This window comes from Triticum aestivum, chromosome 7B, assembly GCF_018294505.1.
Source record: "Triticum aestivum cultivar Chinese Spring chromosome 7B, IWGSC CS RefSeq v2.1, whole genome shotgun sequence".
Classification (NCBI taxonomy): Eukaryota; Viridiplantae; Streptophyta; class Magnoliopsida; order Poales; family Poaceae; genus Triticum; species Triticum aestivum.
The window spans coordinates 315,042,827-315,061,380 of NC_057813.1; positions in this window are offsets into that span (position 1 = coordinate 315,042,827).

Genomic DNA, 18,554 nt, shown 5'->3' on the forward strand with positions numbered 1-18,554 from the left:
CACGACGTCCTCGCACGTTCGTAGTCGGATCGTCAAAGTCGACTTCCACCAGAGCGATATCCATCATCTCATTGAAAGACGTGACACCTTTGCCTCTATCAAAAAACCAAATAAATCAAAAGAAAAAGAAAAGGCCAAAATCCAGGTTGTTACAAACCTTCCCCCCTTAAAGAAATCTCGTCCTCGAGATTTGGTTGCTCAGGGAACAAGTATGACTTGAGGACACCGTCTCCCACTTGGGTATCCTTTTTTCCTTTATTTATTGTTCCCCCAAGAATTTCAGATGATCAACTTACCTTGATCTGGGGTGGTTTGCTTCACCTTTCCCAAATTCTGACAGGTCTTTGCTCATATACCAAATCTTTTTGTTGATGTGAATTCTCTCATATCTGCGGTGGTATCCAATGGATCTGAGCATAAATTTTCTTTTGATCATGAAAACCTTTTTGCTTCTATCATGTGGTTGCTTCAAATAAATGCAGGTCTTCTGGTTTCAATAAATGCCGAGAATTATCATGGCGATGCTCTGACGGGGTCTGACTGCTCATAGGTGGCACTGATTTATCTTGATTTATTTCTTTGGCTCGAGCATGAGATATGTACCCACGATTTGACTACCTTCTGTCGTGAGCATAGCTCATCCATCGGATCTCCTCTTCATGAGAGACCGCGGCCTCTCGGAGAAGATCCACTTGGATTCAAGACCCCTTTACGGGAAGATCCCCTCGCGAATTCAAGACCTCCTCTCGGAGAAGAACGGTTCCTTTGTATCCTTACCTTTGTTGATTTTGGATCATGTATTACCTTATGCTTTCGGTGATCTAGCACTCGTGTGATTGATTCCATGCCGGTTTAGCGATTCCTCTCGTTTTCCCCGTGTTTTCCCTCGAGTTCTTCCACGTGCTCTTCGAGATTCCTCGTAGGACCCACTCCAAACGTGAAAGATCATCGCCTTAGGGTTCCGCCCTACATCATCTTGGTATCAAAGCCAGGTTGATCACGTTTTTGGAGCCCCTGCCCCTCTTTTTCTAGCTTGATTTTGTTGATTTCGTCCTAAATCCGAAAATCCCCACAAAAAATAGCCCCAATTTTTTTTTGTGATTTGTTGGTTTGATGATGTTTTGTTGACTTTGATCCATGGATTTGCTTGGTTTCAAGTGGATCTTGCATTTCTCCAAGTTTCCCCATCTTCCATCCACAAAATCTCGTCAATTTTGACCCCGAAATCTCCATTTTCCGCCCAAAATCGCGTCCCGAAACTCAATTTTCGCATTGACCCCGACCCACCGGACGACCGGCGTTTTACGGACGTCCGGACCCCCATGAAGCACCGGACGTCCGACCTTTTCCAGACGACCGGAACCCCTAACCCGAACCAAATTTACGGATTTCCGACTTTCCCAGACGTCCGACGCTCCGGACATCCGACCTTTACGGACGTCCGTAACCTGTAGAAATTGACTCCGGCTGATTCTTGTTTCGGCCATAACTAATTCATCTGAACTCCGATTTTGACGTTCTTTAGCTCGTTTTGAAGCTCTTGACGTCCCCTTTCCCACAAAAATACTACCAACAACATTTGAATCCATCAAATTTTCTAAAATTTGGCAAGTTTGCCTAGGCCGTCCACCATATCATCCGTATAGCCACCACCGACAACCGCAACCTAACCCATCTTGATCCCTATAGCATTAGTGGTTGCTTGAGTAGTGATTCGAGTCTCCTAAGGTGTTTCGGCTACTTAGGGATGGTTGCTTCTTCATCAACCACCACCACTAGTTTCACATAGGCGTGCCCACCATACACTTCCGCCACCCCCAACTTAACCCAATAGTTGTTTGAGCTTGTTTGAGTTGTGGCTTGTGTCTCCTAAGGTGTTTCGGCTACTTAGGGCCGGTAACTTCAACTCCGACACGTGTATAGCCCATCATTCCACTTCCGCTTTGCCAAGTGCAAACCACCACCAATTTCCGCTACCACCATTTGACATTTGTCATTTGAGATTTTGAGTTCGCGATTTTTCCATTTCCTAAGGTGTTTCGGCTACTTAGGAACGAGTCTCCATCATCTTGGTATCTACATCAAGAACACCGCCACTCATCATCCCAAAGGACGGTAACCTCGATGACCCCATTGTATATTCCCCTTGCCATTGCATTGATAACCCCTAGCCCATTTTGCGTTACTTGCCTATCGAGACTAGCCATTTGAGTATTGCCGGCAATGTGACTTGTGCACATTAGTGATCATACTTCCCATAGCATACATACCATATCATCGTGGTGCATATATTGGTATCATAGCTTGTGTCACAAGTTTGTTCCCGCATATACGCAATTGCTATCTTGGTTTGTGCATTGTGCAAAGTGGCCATAGAAAAAAAGAGAAATAAAGCTTATAAGCAAAAGAGAGAGAGCAAAGAAGCTTGTAAGCAAGTGCCATAGCATCATACCACATTGCATATAATATTGTCATATCCGATCATCTTGGATCATCTTGAGAGAACACCGGGAACCATACATACATATCATACTTGGGATAGAAGTTTATCCATTTTGCATCTTATAGGTTGTGCACAAGTGTCGTATCCGCCTATTGAGAAATCGTGCTAGTGTCTCTTTTGAGTTGTACAACACGAGCGTTTTCCGTGGATTCCACATTTTGTGATCATTCCTTGGTTGCACGACCCCATTTATCTATCCGTGTGTGTGTTTCCGTGTGCCACATATTGTTATTGGTCCATTTGTTTCACTTGCGAATTTGTGAATCTCTTTCAACATTATTGACTCTTTCTAACATTTTGCATTAAATTTTTATGCCACTATCCTCACCGAGCTCCACCATAAGCTTTACTTGTGTAGGTGTGAGAACCGACAAGGATTGGTACCAGTAGTGCTATTTCATTGTCCGCATTTGAGTGAACTTGATTCATTGTCAACATCGGTCAAGGTACATTGGTATTAGTTCTTCTCTTTCAACCACTCATATTTGCTCGAGTCTTGTGATGGATAGGCAAGGCATTTCCTCTCCGGTCTATGATAACAACGACGGCGTGAACAACTACATCACCAAAGCGTCACTCTTCGATCTACAACAACAAATACAAGGCGCACAATCAAGATTGCAAGAGCACATCGAGAAGAAGCTTTCCGCACATAAAGAGGAGCAAGATGCAAGGATGGATGAGATTCGAGCCTTGATCAAGTCTTATTCTACTTCGTCATCTTCAAGGCAGTGACGGTCAAGCCACAAGTCTTCGGAGCGTGAAAACGATGCAAGCGCAAGTCGTCCACATCCACATCTACAAGGCGATCATCATCAACATCGTCATGAAGGGAAAGTCACCTCCAAGCATCATGTGCACGACGACGACGAACGCCTACGAGCTCAAGCACGACAACGACATCATCATCATGAAGATGCTCCACAAGCGCAAATGCACAAGTCCCAACAAGCCCTACTTCACGCCAAGTCCAAGCTTCATGAGCAAAGGAGAAGACTGCGAGATGACCACCACCAAGACGGCGCTACGGCTACATCAACCACTTCGGCATCTTTGCCAAGAGTTCTCAAGGCATCTTCGCCTTTGGACGTATGGCATCTTCGCCTACTTCCCACGAGTACGCCTACAACAACTTCATCAAGTCCAAGGCGACTACCTACGAGCGAGGGCGACACTTCCATCTTTGGAAGCCCCTCAAGGAAGATGGCTGAGCATGGGAAACTCCCTTCGGTCATGGAGACGAGCTACGAGGTGCCACATCATATGGGCCTCCAACACCAAGACGGCAATAAGACGGTCGAGCAAGGGCCATCCGCTTCGACCACGGCGACGAGCGCGAACCTCTTCAACAACATGAAGACGACGCCCACTTTGGACTCATACTCCGAGTCAATCTACGCGACCGCGCATGGAGACATTTGCACCAACATCTCTCCGACACCCACATATGAAGAGATGCCCCATTTGGCATGTGAGGAGAGCCACCACCCCATGAGAGAGATGAGTGACTCGACCATACGTGACATTGAGAGCATTTCCTATGAGAGGATGAGTGTGACCACCACTAGCCCCACACATGAGAGCATGCCACACATCCTATGTGAGGTTGAGCGTCATTTGAGTGACTCCACCAACCATATGAGTGAGAGCATCCTTGAGGGAGTGAGTGAGCCACAACACTTAGTGAGTGAGGTAGTTGACACGGCATTTGAGGCCACTATAATAACTAACGACTTAACCTCTACTCCTAGTGTGTTTTCTTCTTTGATGCTACGTCTCCTACATGATGACATGCCTATCCTTGACGAGTCTATTCCTCCATTGGAGACGACGATGGCCATAGTGGACGATGATGCACCCCCCACATGGTTCCATCAAGATGAAAATGACAACGAGACGATCTTCAACACCTCACCTACAACACATGAACGACGCTCCAACGGTAACATAGGTGATGGTGCTTCTCTTGTCCCACTAGTGGACTCTCTTGACAATGATTGCTTGCATGATGTTGACACACCTATTGCCATGCTTCATGCTAGTGAGACTTCTTCATGCCTTGACTTACCTATTTATGATGAATATGATGATGAGCATGTTTAGTTGCCTAGTTGTGATGCTATGCTCCATAGGATATCATGTGAAAATTCCTTTGGTCACTTCATGTTTGACAACCCATTGAACTTGTCATATGCTATGAGTGAGATCTCACATATTGCATCATTTCAATCTCAACATAGTAACTATGCATGCCCCATTAAAATAAATCCTATTTGCACTTATGGCACAGATGACGAGATGATGGTCATTGGCTTTTGTTTTTCATGTGATGATATTGACATGCTTCCTTTACATGATTTGTGCAATTCATCTACTATTACATGCCATGATCACATTGTTTCGAATATGCATTGTTTTGGATGTTGTCAATATTCTCCATGTGATGTTGCTACTCATGCTCATGAGGAGACCCCATAGTTTCCGCATACATATTAGGAGATCTTGATGCATTCCATACTTTGCATGATTCCCATAATTGCGTGCACCATATGCATTCCATGAATAACAATGCTCTAGATATTTCTCATGATGAATTACATCCTTTGAGTCTCCATTATGACATACATAACAACAAGCCTTTCATGATGGATGACATGTTTCTATATCACGCATCTCATTTATTTGAGCATTGGCTATTTTGTGCTAACCGACGCATGCATGTGTGCATCATGATGGATGATGTGTACATATACCATGAACACACAATTTTCTCTTTGTCTTTGTTTTGTGTAGGTACTCATGTATACTCGTCAACCTATCAATCCCAAGAGTTGACGAAATGAGCTCTTGAGAGCAATGATGACTTGGGATACCGTGGACTATCCTTACCACCGTCCCCTTCGCGCAAGGACTACACGCATCTCTTCTACTTGGCTCTCACACGATGATGAGGACATCAATACCATTGTTACACCCACAGCCCCTACTACTACATATACTGGACCAATTACTAGAGCTCACGCACGCCAATTAAATTATCAGGTACTTTCGTTTCTTGGTAATGATTCTAATGTTCATGAGAATATGATGTTGCCTAAATTGGATACATATGTTTTGCTTACAAATGAAGGGCCTAGCTTGGAGAAGGATGAACATTGGAGCAAGAACAAGCATGGAGATGATGCCATGCGCAAGGGGAACAAGAACGGAGTTACAAGTGATGATTTCAGGACTTTGAAGCCACCATAATGGGTGCATGAAGCCTTGGATGAAATATACAAGATGCCACTTCATAAATTTCGTCCCGAGGCTATTCTAGGTGCTGCGTCACCTTATTATTGGGCCAGGCCCTTGTAATTTCGAAATACATAAGTATAGGCTATTTTTAGCGTCCGTATGTGTGGGGAAACAAGAGATAGTGTTGATTTCGGACCCCTCCACCAAGGGCCACGAAATCCCCCCCTCTTCCTCCATATATACAGCCCTTAGGGCACCGTTTAGACTTTGGGTTTTGTTTAGATTAAAAGTTCGCCATAGCTGTAACTTCGTGTACTTCATTTGTGTTCAACGACCAGACAAAGGCGTCACAGAACCCCACCTTGATCAATAAAGCTTTCATCTTATATTCGCAATATCCAGATTGCAATCTCAGTTTCTTGCTTGTTCTTCGTTTGCTCACAGGAAACAGACCCTCATGGTCAGGTTGATCGTGCTCCGGCGTGGTCAATAACCTCTCAGAGTTAGTTTAGCGGTTGCTAAGGCGCGACGTCCTTGCACGTTCGTAGTCCGATCGTCAAAGTCGACTTCCACCAAAGCGAAATCCATCATCTCATCGAAAGACGGGACACCTTTGCCTCTATCAAGTGGTATCAGATTTCCAGGTTGCTCGGTGAGATTTTACAGTTTTTCGTAGTTTAGACCGAGTCTGTTCTTCATACCTATCGTCCATGAAAAAAGCCACAAAAAAATTAGGGTTAGTTCATCATATCCGAACCAATCTGAGCCTTTGCATAATCTTTTTAGGGTTTTGCTTTGTTGAATTTGCGGTTGCATCTTCGTGTCTAGTTGTTGGTCTTAGCGTCTAGTCTTTTAGAGTTTCGAGTTCTGGTCATAAGTTGTCACGCCGCCACTGCACCATCATCATCGCCCCTGCCACCTACCACCACCGCTCCGAATCCGTATCCATATACCACCAATTCGTGTCCATATTCCACCACCGATCCATATCCATATACTACCACTGCTACCGCCACTGCTGCCATACACCACCACCATATATCCACCACCAATCTGAGTTCCTTGCATATTAGGTTTTTGGAGATTTATCTAGTTTCCGATTCGTGTTTCCTTGCGGGAGTACTTGACAAAAAAAATTCCAAATTTTTCCAAAAACGCGCTTGACAAAAAAAATTCTGGCTATCCTATTTTTAGGTGTTTCTAAGCGTATTGAGACAGTCGCTGTTATAGAAAGTTTTTTTTGACCCGTTTCTAGTTTTTGGGTCCGGGCAGTTGAAAAAAAAATTGGTCGAAAAAATTCCGTGCCCATCCTGTCAGTTTGACCTGGGAAGAGTTTTGAGACACTCGCCATTATAGTGATTTTTCGCAAAAAAAAGCAACACAAAAAAAAGGAGCGAAAAAAAAATCCCGAGTGTGCTTTTCCCTTGTTTACGTGCAGCGCCGTGATTTTGTTAGTGTTCTAGGCTCGCGTCTCTAGCACGGTCTAGCCTAGGACCAGCACAATACCGTCGTTGAGCGTTTATTCAACTTTGCATCTCTGAATTGATTATTGCTGACCCTTTTTGCTACCATATTATAAGCCTTCCCAGCTCCACATACATCTACGTCGTGTGTTTGACTCTCCCTGGTAATCGCTCTATCCAAGCTTTGAGAGTTTTGACTACAACGGTTGCCGATCACCACCTGCTGCTGGGTAAGAACTGGTAAGAATTTGAGATTTGCTTGACGGTTTTGTGATACACCACCACCACTTCTTAGTAGTCTGTAGGATCATATTCTTGTGTGTTTCTATTTCCTGCTAACCATGGTAGGATCACAAGCCGATGTGACTGATGGGAGAACCTGACGAACAAACAGCTAGATGATAAATTTCAGCAAATGATGAGTGGACAGGTGCAAGATGTGCTAAACAGATTTGACGAGGCCATGGAGAAGATAGATGGCATTGAGAAGACATTCGAAACAAATCTTGATAGAAAGTTTAAAGAATTGCTCGTGCGTTTTCCACAACCACCGCCGGCTGCACCTATCGCACCTCTGCAACAACAACAACAACGCCTCCTTCCGAATCAGTATGGACGAGCGAAGCGTGTTCCTATTGAGGATGGCCAAACTTCTGGTGCTGCTGTTCCTGTTGTTGATGCTTCTTTGGCTCCTGCTACTGCTGCTACTGGTACCCAGGAGGATGATGAGTATGCGAGCGATTATGAGGATGAGGTTGATCAAAATCAGAACTACGTGCAGCCACCAGCACCACCACCAGCAGGTCGAGCTCAGGTATATATTCGTAATGGTAGGCCTGCACCACCACCTCAGGTACGAGATGATGTCCATATTCCTAAACTGAAATTGAATATTCCACCATTTGAGGGTAGATATGTTCTTGATATATATCTTACTTGGGAGTTAGAAACTGAACAACCTTTTACATGTTTACAATATCCCGAGGAGAGACGGGTTGCTGCTGCTGTTTGTGCTTTCACTAGTTTTGCATGTGTATGGTGGTCTGAACATTGTAGATTATATCCTATTCCAGCTACTTGGGCTGCTTTGAAAACTTCTATGCGTACTCGTTGGGTGCCAACATATTATCAACGTGAATTGCTTCAAAAATTGCAGCGTTTAAGACAAGGAAAAATTCTGTAGAAGAATATTATCAAGAATTACAAACTAGCATGATTAGATGTGGTATTGTTGAGGAGAATGAAGCTATGCTTGCACGTTTTACGGGTGTATTAAATAGAGATTCAGACCATTCTAGAGTATAAGGAGTATACTAATATCACTCGATTATTCCATCTTGCTTGTAAAGCTGAACGTGAAGTGTAGGATCGACAAGCAATGGCGCGCACTAACTTTTCTGCAGGTCGACCTTCCTCATGGACACCGCGTGCACCTTCTACTTCCACTACACCAGCACCTCCATCAGGTGCCACCTCCAGCCGTGATACAAGAAAGCAGGCACAACCACCACTATCTGCCAAGAGCGCACCTGCCGGACCTACACAAAGCTCTTCTTCTTCCATGGCATCAATAGGGCACACAAGTGATATTATTCTTCGTCATTGTAAAGGAAGAGGTCATTATGCGTGAGAATGCAAATCTAAGTGTGTGATGATTGCTACTGAGGACGATGGGTATGAGTCCGCTAGTGACTATGATGAGGAGACTTTGGCTCTTATTACACGTGAAGAACATGGTTGAGATGATTCTGATCATGAGACGCAATACATGGCTCCTGAAGACGCTGATAGGTATGAATGTTTAGTTGCTCAACGTGTTTTGAGTGTGCAGGTCACACAAGCTGAGCAAAATCAGAGGCAAAATTTGTTCCATACCAAGGGAGTTGTGAAGGAATGTTCTGTGCGCGTCATCATAGACGGAGGGAGCTGTAACAACTTGGCTAGCATGGAGATGGTGGAGAAGCTTTCTCTCACCACAAGACCACATCCACATCCTTACTACATACAATGTTTCAACAAGAGCGGCAAGGTTAAGGTAACACGTACTGTTCGTGTGCATTTTAGTATCTCTACATATGCTGATTATGTTGATTGTGATGTGGTACCTATGCAAGCATGTTCCTTATTACTTGGTAGACCATGGCAATTTGATAAAAATTCTGTACACCATGGTAGAAACAATCAGTATACTCTTGCTCATAAGGATAAAAATATTACTTTGCTTCCTATGACTCCTGATTCCATTTTGAAAGATGATATTAATAGAGCTAATAAAGCAAAACAGGAGAAGAATAAGAGTGAAAATCAGATTGTGGCAAAAGAATTTGAGCAACAAATGAAGCCTAATAATAAACCATCTAGTGTTGCTTCTGAAATTAAATTGAAAAGTGCATGTTCATTTGCCACCAAATCTGGTATTGATGAGCTAGATTTCAGCAAATCTGTTTGCTATGCTTTTGTGTGCAAAGAGGCATTATTTTCATTCGAGGACGTGCCTTCCTCTTTGCCTCCTGCTGTCACTAACATTTTGCAGGAGTTCGCTGACGTCTTTCCACAAGACGTGCCACCGGGATTACCGCCTATTCGAGGGATTGAGCATTAGATTGACTTAATACCCGGGGCTTCACTGCCAAACCGTGCACCATACCGTACCAATCCAGAGGAGACGAAAGAGATTATGCGTCAAGTACAAGAGCTTCTCGATAAAGGTTATACACGCGAATCCCTTAGTCCTTGTGTTGTTCCTATTATTCTAGTGCCAAAAAAGGATGGTACATCACGTATGTGTGTTGATTGTAGAGGCATTAATAATATTACTATTCATTATCGTCATCCTATTCCTAGGCTAGATGATATCCTTGATGAATTGAGTAGCTCTACATTATTCTCCAAAGTTGATTTGCATAGTGGATACCATCAAATTCGTATGAAATTGGGAGATGAATGGAAAACAACATTTAAAACTAAGTTTGGATTATATGAGTGGTTAGTCATGCCTTTTGGGTTAACTAATGCACCTAGTACTTTCATGAGATTAATGAACGAAGTTTTACGTGCTTTCATTGGACGATTTGTGGTAGTTTACTTTGATGACATATTGATTTATAGCAGATCTTTGGAAGAACATTTGGAACATTCACGTGCTGTTTTTATTGCTCTACGTGATGCATGTTTGTTTGGTAACCTTGGGAAGTGCAGCTTTTGCACCGACCGAGTATCTTTTCTTGGCTATGTTGTTACTCCACAGGGAATTGAAGTTGATAAAGCCAAGTTTGAAGCTATTGAGAGTTGGCCGCAGCCCAAAACGGTCACACAAGTGAGGAGTTTTCTTGGCCTCACTGGATTCTATAGGCGTTTTGTAAGAGATTTTAGCACCATTGCCGCACCTCTCAATGAGCTTACAAAGAAAGATGTGCCTTTTCTTTGGGGTACCGCACAGGAAGAAGCCTACACGGTATTGAAAGATAGGTTGACACATGCTCCTTTACTCCAACTTCCTGATTTTAATAAGACTTTTGAGCTTGAATGTGATGCTAGTGGAATTGGATTAGGAGGTGTGTTATTACAAGATGGCAAACCTGTTGCATACTTTTCTGAAAAATTGAGTGGGCCTAGTCTGAATTATTCTACTTATGATAAATAATTATATGCTCTTGTTCGGACTTTAGAAACATGGCAACATTATTTATGGCCCAAAGAATTTTTTATACATTTTGATCATGAATCTTTGAAACATATTAAAAGTCAAGCTAAACTGAATCGTAGACATGCTAAATGGTATGAATTCATTGAGACTTTCCCTTATGTTATTAAACACAAGAAGGGAAAAGAAAATGTTATTGTTGATGCATTGTCTCGTCGCTATACTATGCTTTCACAACTTGACTTCAAAGTATTTGGTTTGGAGACCATCAAAGATCAATATGTGCATGATGCTGATTTTAAAGATGTAATGCAGAATTGTAAAGAACGAAGAATGTGGAACAAGTTTGTTGTTAACGATGGATTTGTGTTTCGTGCTAACAAGCTATGCATTCCAGATAGCTTCGTTCGTCTTTTGTTGTTGCAGGAGGCGCATGGAGGAGGATTAATGGGACACTTTGGCGTGAAGAAGACGGAGGACGTACTTGCTACACATTTCTTGTGGCCAAAGATGAGATGGGATGTTGAGCGTTTTATTGCTCGCTGCACTACATGTCAAAAAGCTAAGTCACGATTCAATCCTCATGGTTTATATATGCCTTTGCACGTACCTAGTGTTCCTTGGGAGGATATATCTATGGACTTTGTTTTAGGTTTACCTCGAACAAAGAAGGGGAGGGATAGCATATTTGTTGTCGTGGATAGATTCTCGAAAATGGCACACTTTATACCATGTCATAAAAGCGATGATGTTGTTAATGTTGCTGATTTGTTCTTTCGTGAAATTATTCGCTTGCATGGTGTGCCAAATACTATTGTTTCATATCGTGATACTAAATTTCTTAGCCACTTTTGCAGATGTTTATGGGCTAAGTTGGGGACTAAGCTGCTTTTTAGTACTACTTGTCACCCCCAAACTGATGGACAAACTGAAGTAGTCAATAGAACTTTGTCTACTATGCTTAGAGCTGTTTTGAAGAATAATAAGAAAATGTGGGAGGAATGCTTGCCTCATATTGAATTTTCTTATAATTGTTCATTGCATTCTACTACTAAGATGTGCCCTTTTGAAGTTGTGTATGGTTTCCTACCTCGTGCGCCTATTGATTTGTTGCCTCTTCCATCTTCGGAGAATGTTAATTTTGATGCTAAACAACGTGCTGAATTGATTTTAAAAATGCATGAGTTAACTAAGGAAAACATTGAGCGTATGAATGCTAAATATAAACTTGCTGCAGATAAGGGTAGAAAACATGTTGTGTTTGCACCTGGAGATCTTGTTTGGTTACATTCGCGTAAGGATAGATTTCCTGATTTGCGCAAATCAAAGCTAATGCCACGTGCTGACGGTCCTTTTAAGGTGTTAAAGAAAAAAAAATGATAATGCATATAAACTTGAGCTGCCTGCAGATTTTGGGGTTAGTCCCACTTTTAACATTGCAGATTTGAAACCTTATTTGCGTGAGGATGATGAGCTTCCGTCGAGGATGACTTCATTTCAAGAAGGGGAGGATGATGAGGACATCAATACCATTGTTACACCCACAGCCCCTACTGCTACATATACTGGACCAATTACTAGAGCTTGCACACGCCAATTAAATCAGGTACTTTCGTTTCTTGGTAATGATTCTAATGTTCATGTGAATATGATGCTGCCTAAATTGGATACATTTGTTTTGCTTACAAATGAAGGGCCTAGCTTAGAGAAGGATGAACATTGGAGCAAGAACAAGCATGGAGATGATGCCATGCGCAAGGGGAACAAGAACAGAGTTACAAGTGATGATTTCAGGACTTTGAAGCCACCATAATGGGTGCATGAAGCCTTGGACGAAATATACAAGATGCCACTTCATAAATTTCGTCCCGAGGCTATTCTAGGTGCTGCGTCACCTTATTATTGGGCCAGGCCCTTGTAATTTCGAAATACATAAGTATAGGCTATTTTTAGAGTCCGCATGTGTGGGGAAACAAGAGATAGGGTTGATTTCGGACCCCTCCACCAAGGGCCATGAAATTCCCCCCCTCTTCCTCCATATATACAGCCCTTAGGGCACCGTTTAGACTTTGGGTTTTGTTTAGATTAAAAGTTCGCCATAGCTGCAACTTCGCGTACTTCGTTTGTGTTCAACAACCAGACAAAGGCGTCACAGAACCCCACCTTGATCAATAAAGCTTTCATCTTATATTCGCAATATCCAGATTGCAATCTCAGTTTCTTGCTTGTTCTTCGTTTTCTCGCAGGAAACAGACCCTCGTGGTCAGGTTGATCATGCTCCAGCATCGTCAATAACCTCTCGGAGTTGGTTTAGCGATTGCTAAGGCACGACGTCCTCGCACGTTCGTAGTCGGATCGTCAAAGTCGACTTCCACCAAAGCGAAATCCATCATCTCATCGAAAGACGGGACACCTTTGCCTCTATCACACGGCTATGGGCTATATACCATTTGTCCCCTCATGCTCATTTTACCGTGTTCACTTTGCATGTTATACTTGCTTCTATGCCTTTGCCATGCAATTGTGACCCTTGCTTGCATCTATCCATGAGTGACCATTATGTTACTTCTATGTGTATTTGCATGCTTGGTGGAGATCCTTGTTGCTATTGCCATGTTTATCATGTGCCCCATGTTATTGATACTTGTTGTGTTGGGAGAGTCATCATGACCCATTGCTATTTACATATGGCTTCTCACCAATACATTCATGCTATTTTCCTCACATATTGCTTTCATGCTTGTGCTATGTCATGTGAATTATTCATGCCCACTATGTGCACACATGACATGCTTGCCATGATTCCTTCTAGTATGTTGCATCTTCGCACTACTAGCATGCTTGACTTGATCGCTATGATTACTTGCTATGTTGCATCACCCATGTTCCACTCTTACTCACTTTCTTGGGTTGATGACATATATGTTGATGCCTCTCACTTGATTTGTCATGATCATTGCCTCTTGTCTCCATTAGTTGCATCTCTCATATCACCTTGTATTGAGTGCCAACTTGCTATGCTTATTGATCTTGGAGACTTGGCACTTTACTTGTGATGCATGATTGTTTGATTGAGCCTCTTATATTTGGTTCTTACATCATATGCCTCCATACTATGAAATGCTCCCTTGTACTTTCTTATGATGAGCATGATGCATACACTTGTTGGGTATCTTACCACTCGAATGATAGGTTTTGCATTTCCGCTAACCTCATTTGTTTTTCCGAGTGTTTATCATGTTCTTTCATTTTGGAGGATTCACAAGGCGGTGCCATTATGTGACATATTGGTTATGTGAAGGCATACATGATGTACAACTCCAACATCTTTGGGAACTTTCTTGAGGTGAACTCCTTCTCTTTGAGCCATCCTCAAATACGCATATTGGATGGATCACTCTTTCATTGTTGTTTCCTTCTTGTTATCTACATGACACATCTCGCAAATGGAGGAGCAACATTGGAGATTGGCTCTATGGACCTTCACATTGAGGAGTGCTCGCACTTATTAGATGCATCTTCGGAATTCCACTCATGCGATGACATCGAGCTTGGGTACATCAACACTCCTTTGACTTTTTGTACCACAACCTCCATATTTGTTGATTGTGCTTCCTCATGTCATGCTCGATTGACATATCATACTCACCACAAGTTTTCACCCCATGCATGGATTGACTCACATTATGCTTGTCTTGTTGCATCTATTTCCATGTCATCCATGATATATGAGCTTGTGCACTTCCTTAGCAAATTTGTTGTGATCTACCTTGATGGCATATTCATACATCATGATCATATTGTCCACCATCAATTGCATGATAACATACAAATGTTGAGCATCCATTACCATATTCATGCTATTGATAAACCGTCTCACTATGACATCATTTTGCATCGTGGTTGCATTGATCATATTTACAACACATTTATGTGCACAATGATTGCATTTCCTCCCATGAATGCTTTACATCTCATTCTAGATCATCTTGATAAGCTTCATGAACTTTGTCACGACCAATCTTGCCGCACAGACTCATTCTTGCATGATGGACACTTTGTGTGCGCTAACCATTGTATTTCCGAGTGTTGCTTGTGTTTGCTCTTTTTGCATGTCTATCACTCCGGCGACACCTTGGACTACTTGGATTGCGCAATGTCTTCAACTTCGTCCAAATACAAGTCCGTCTATGACAACCGTTTCCATGGTGATGAGGATCACGATCCATGGTCGGATATTTCCCAAGGGGGGGAGATGATGCGGAGCATCCCACGTTCATCCCCATGTACACTCCGACTACTCTCCAAACCCCAAGAGGACTTATGACGAGACCTCAACTATACGCCATTGGACACAAGGTGAACTCGCTCCTTTCCGAACCTTCACTTTCTACATGTGAGACATGGCTACTACCTCCAACGTGTGTTCTATGCATGATCAGGTACTTGGAGGAAAGCCACGAAGCCACCACAACCAACGGAAGAGCTAGCGAGGATGCCAAGTACAAGAACCAAGAAGAAGAGACGCCGAAGAAGTTACAGCCACCGGACGACCGCTGGCGACCGGACGTCCGGCACCTGATGACCAGCCTGGCCAAGACCCAGCAGACGCGTGCTACAACAAGCGGACGATCGGTCCAGACCGGACGTCCGGTGACATCCCAGCGAGCGGACGACCGGCCGCACCGGACGTCCGGCATACCTGCACCCGAGCCAAACTAGCGGATGTCCGAGACTTCCGGACGTCCGGACCGTCCCGAGCCTCTGAACGACAGGAACCCACCGGACGTCCGACACCTGTCTGTGCACAGAGTATCGGGCCGAGGCCCATGTATCCCCCCACTTACCCCTTCGTGGCCCATGACTATATATACTCCTCCACCTACTCCTAGTTAGGGTTAGCTTTGTGATAGCTCGTTTGAGATAGAGCATAGCTCATCCATCGGATCTCCTCTTCGTGAGAGACCACGACCTCCTCGGAGAAGATCCACTTGGATTCAAGACCCCTTTATGGGAAGATCCCCCTTGCGGATTCAAGACCTCCTCTCGGAGAAGAACGGTTCCTTTGTATCCTTACCTTTGTTGATTTTGGATCATGTATTACCTTATGCTTTCGGTGATCTAGCACTCATGTGATTGATTCCGTGTCGGTTTAGTGATTCCTCTCGTTTTCCCCGTGTTTTCCCTTGAGTTCTTCCGTGTGTTCTTCGAGATTCCGCATAGGATCCACTCCAAACGTGAAAGATCATCACCTTAGGGTTCCGCCCTACATCACCGGGTCTGAGATGATTGTTTGGCTTTTGATTTTTCTCATGTGATTGATATACCCATTTGTAGTAATAGGCTGTGATATGCTTTCATGCTGTCGCTGAAGTCAGACTGCTGAGGTTGCAAAGGAATCTTGGATTTGACAGAATAGACTTGGATATCCCACAATAACCATGTCAAGTGGGTCAGCGGAGTATGAAAAAAAATCCTCGTAAATAGAGTAGGTCGCTGAGAGTATGCCTTTGTGGATCCATATGGAATTGTGGCTTTCAACTAACTTGGGTATCCGGACCCTGATGGTCGTGCATAAATCATCATTCATTTGCTGTCAGTCTCATCCTTTTTACGGTCATGATTTTCTCTGTCAAGATACCTTACTGAAATAACTTGGCCACACATGTCCTTGATTCTTCATATGACCATGGATGTGATTTATTTTTGACATTATTCCTTGTGCTTGTTTTCTGACCTGGGTTCGTACACATATGACATATACCCGGGGTTTGTAACTGTATATAGCTCATTGCTGAGGCCAATCATACAAGAAGGTGACAAGGTTTTATAATATCTCCTTGTCAATTTCGGGAATAATGATCTTGATGACCATTTTCAAGACTGTGGATTTTGTGATGTCATCTCCAAATATTATCGCTCCTTGCATCACATGAGATGTATTTTTGCTTATTTTCCCTTGCCTGACTGGGTAGGTTGTGGGATCCTTACTTTTCTTACGTATATCTACTGGATCTTTTCCGCATCTCATATGAGTGACTGATATGATTGGGGATACATGCTCACCATACATAACAAGGATATGCCACCGATCACTCGATCCTTGCGGTAGGCATATATTTTGACTGAATTTTTACCTCTGACAAAATTATTGCAAGTCTGATTCTTGAGTAGTACTGCCATACATCGGCAACTCATCATATAATCTCGGAGGATGGTGCAATATTGTGGTACTGACGCGGACTGAGTGGCTTACAAGAGAAGCCATCCGAGTAGCTTGCTGAGGAAGGCGTGTTAACTTCTGCTTAAATATTTTTGTCTGTGTATCGTGTAGAAGAAGTCTCTATAGCTTACACACGAAGCTTGGTCTGATTATTGTGCTGGAGAAGCCTGAGGTTCGTACTTGAGAAGCTTCTCCTCGGGTTTGCTTGTTGAGAAAAATTCATTTCCATCTGTCCGAAGCTTTTACCGAGGTATCTTGCTGTGAAAGACTGGGTATTGGCGGCCGGAAATTGTTCACATATCATGTCGAGGAAAATTGAGGAGCCTTGCATAATAAATTTCTTTCGATAGCGTGTGGAAGAATACTGGGCTTCTTATATTCAAAACTTCATACTGATATGCAGACTGAAATCCATACACATGCCCATAATATTCTGAGGCTGATTATTTGCATGAGAAAAATGGTTCGACTATCTTCCTTGAGCGTATCATATTCTGACTTTATTTCGGATGATAACATATTTCTAGCATCATGCATTGCTGAGCCAAAACTTTGTATATGATCCATACCTCTGTCTAAAAATATATCGTTGGTCTTGTACCTGACTTGTCTTTCTGTTGGCTGGATCATAACTGTTGTGAGGATTTTGCACTGACGGGGACTCGATGCTGATAATCAATCCAACACACCATTGGTAGTCTGAACAAATATTAATTCTATAATGCAGTTGACTGGGTAGACCAAAATGTTTAGCTGAGCTTCTTCCAAATATTTGAAATCCTTATTGCTTCTTCAAGTCTGGTGTCAGTGGATTAGCAATTCTTTATAGGGGAAAAATAATGTAACACCGGGGCTCAAAAGAAAGAAGCAAAAGAAAACTCAACTAAACAAAAACACACAACAACAAACAATTCACACACAATCAATGTCACATATTACTGCTAGTCACACAATATGCATTCGTACTTAAGCACACAAATCTCACGGGATCTCCGGTTCTACGATCTAGCATGCTGTGACGATGTGCACCAGGATGAATAAATGTGTGGAAGAATTGGTGTAAACAGCACTACACCAAGTGCTAGCTTTGCCAGGGGGCAACTTGAACTAGCTCGGGGGCGAGGACGTACTCGGTAATCATGTTGTGGGACACGAAGGTCGCAACCACATTATTATCAAGCTGACGGAAAAAGATCCGTACTCGTCTAGGAAATAGGATAGCAGGGAAAAACTAAGGCTGCTAACTTTGCCCTTTCATGATAACTAAGATCATTAAGGGTTGCCAACACGACAAAAGAATGATCCAGGATAGAAACATGTCCATCACTGATAGAGGCGAAGGTGTCCCGTCTTTCGATGAGATGGTGGCTATCGTTTTGGAGGAAGTCGACTTTGACGATCCGACTACGAACGTGCGAGGTCTTCGCGCCTTAGCAATCGCTAAACCAACTCCGAGAGGTTAATGACCACGCCGGAGCACGATCA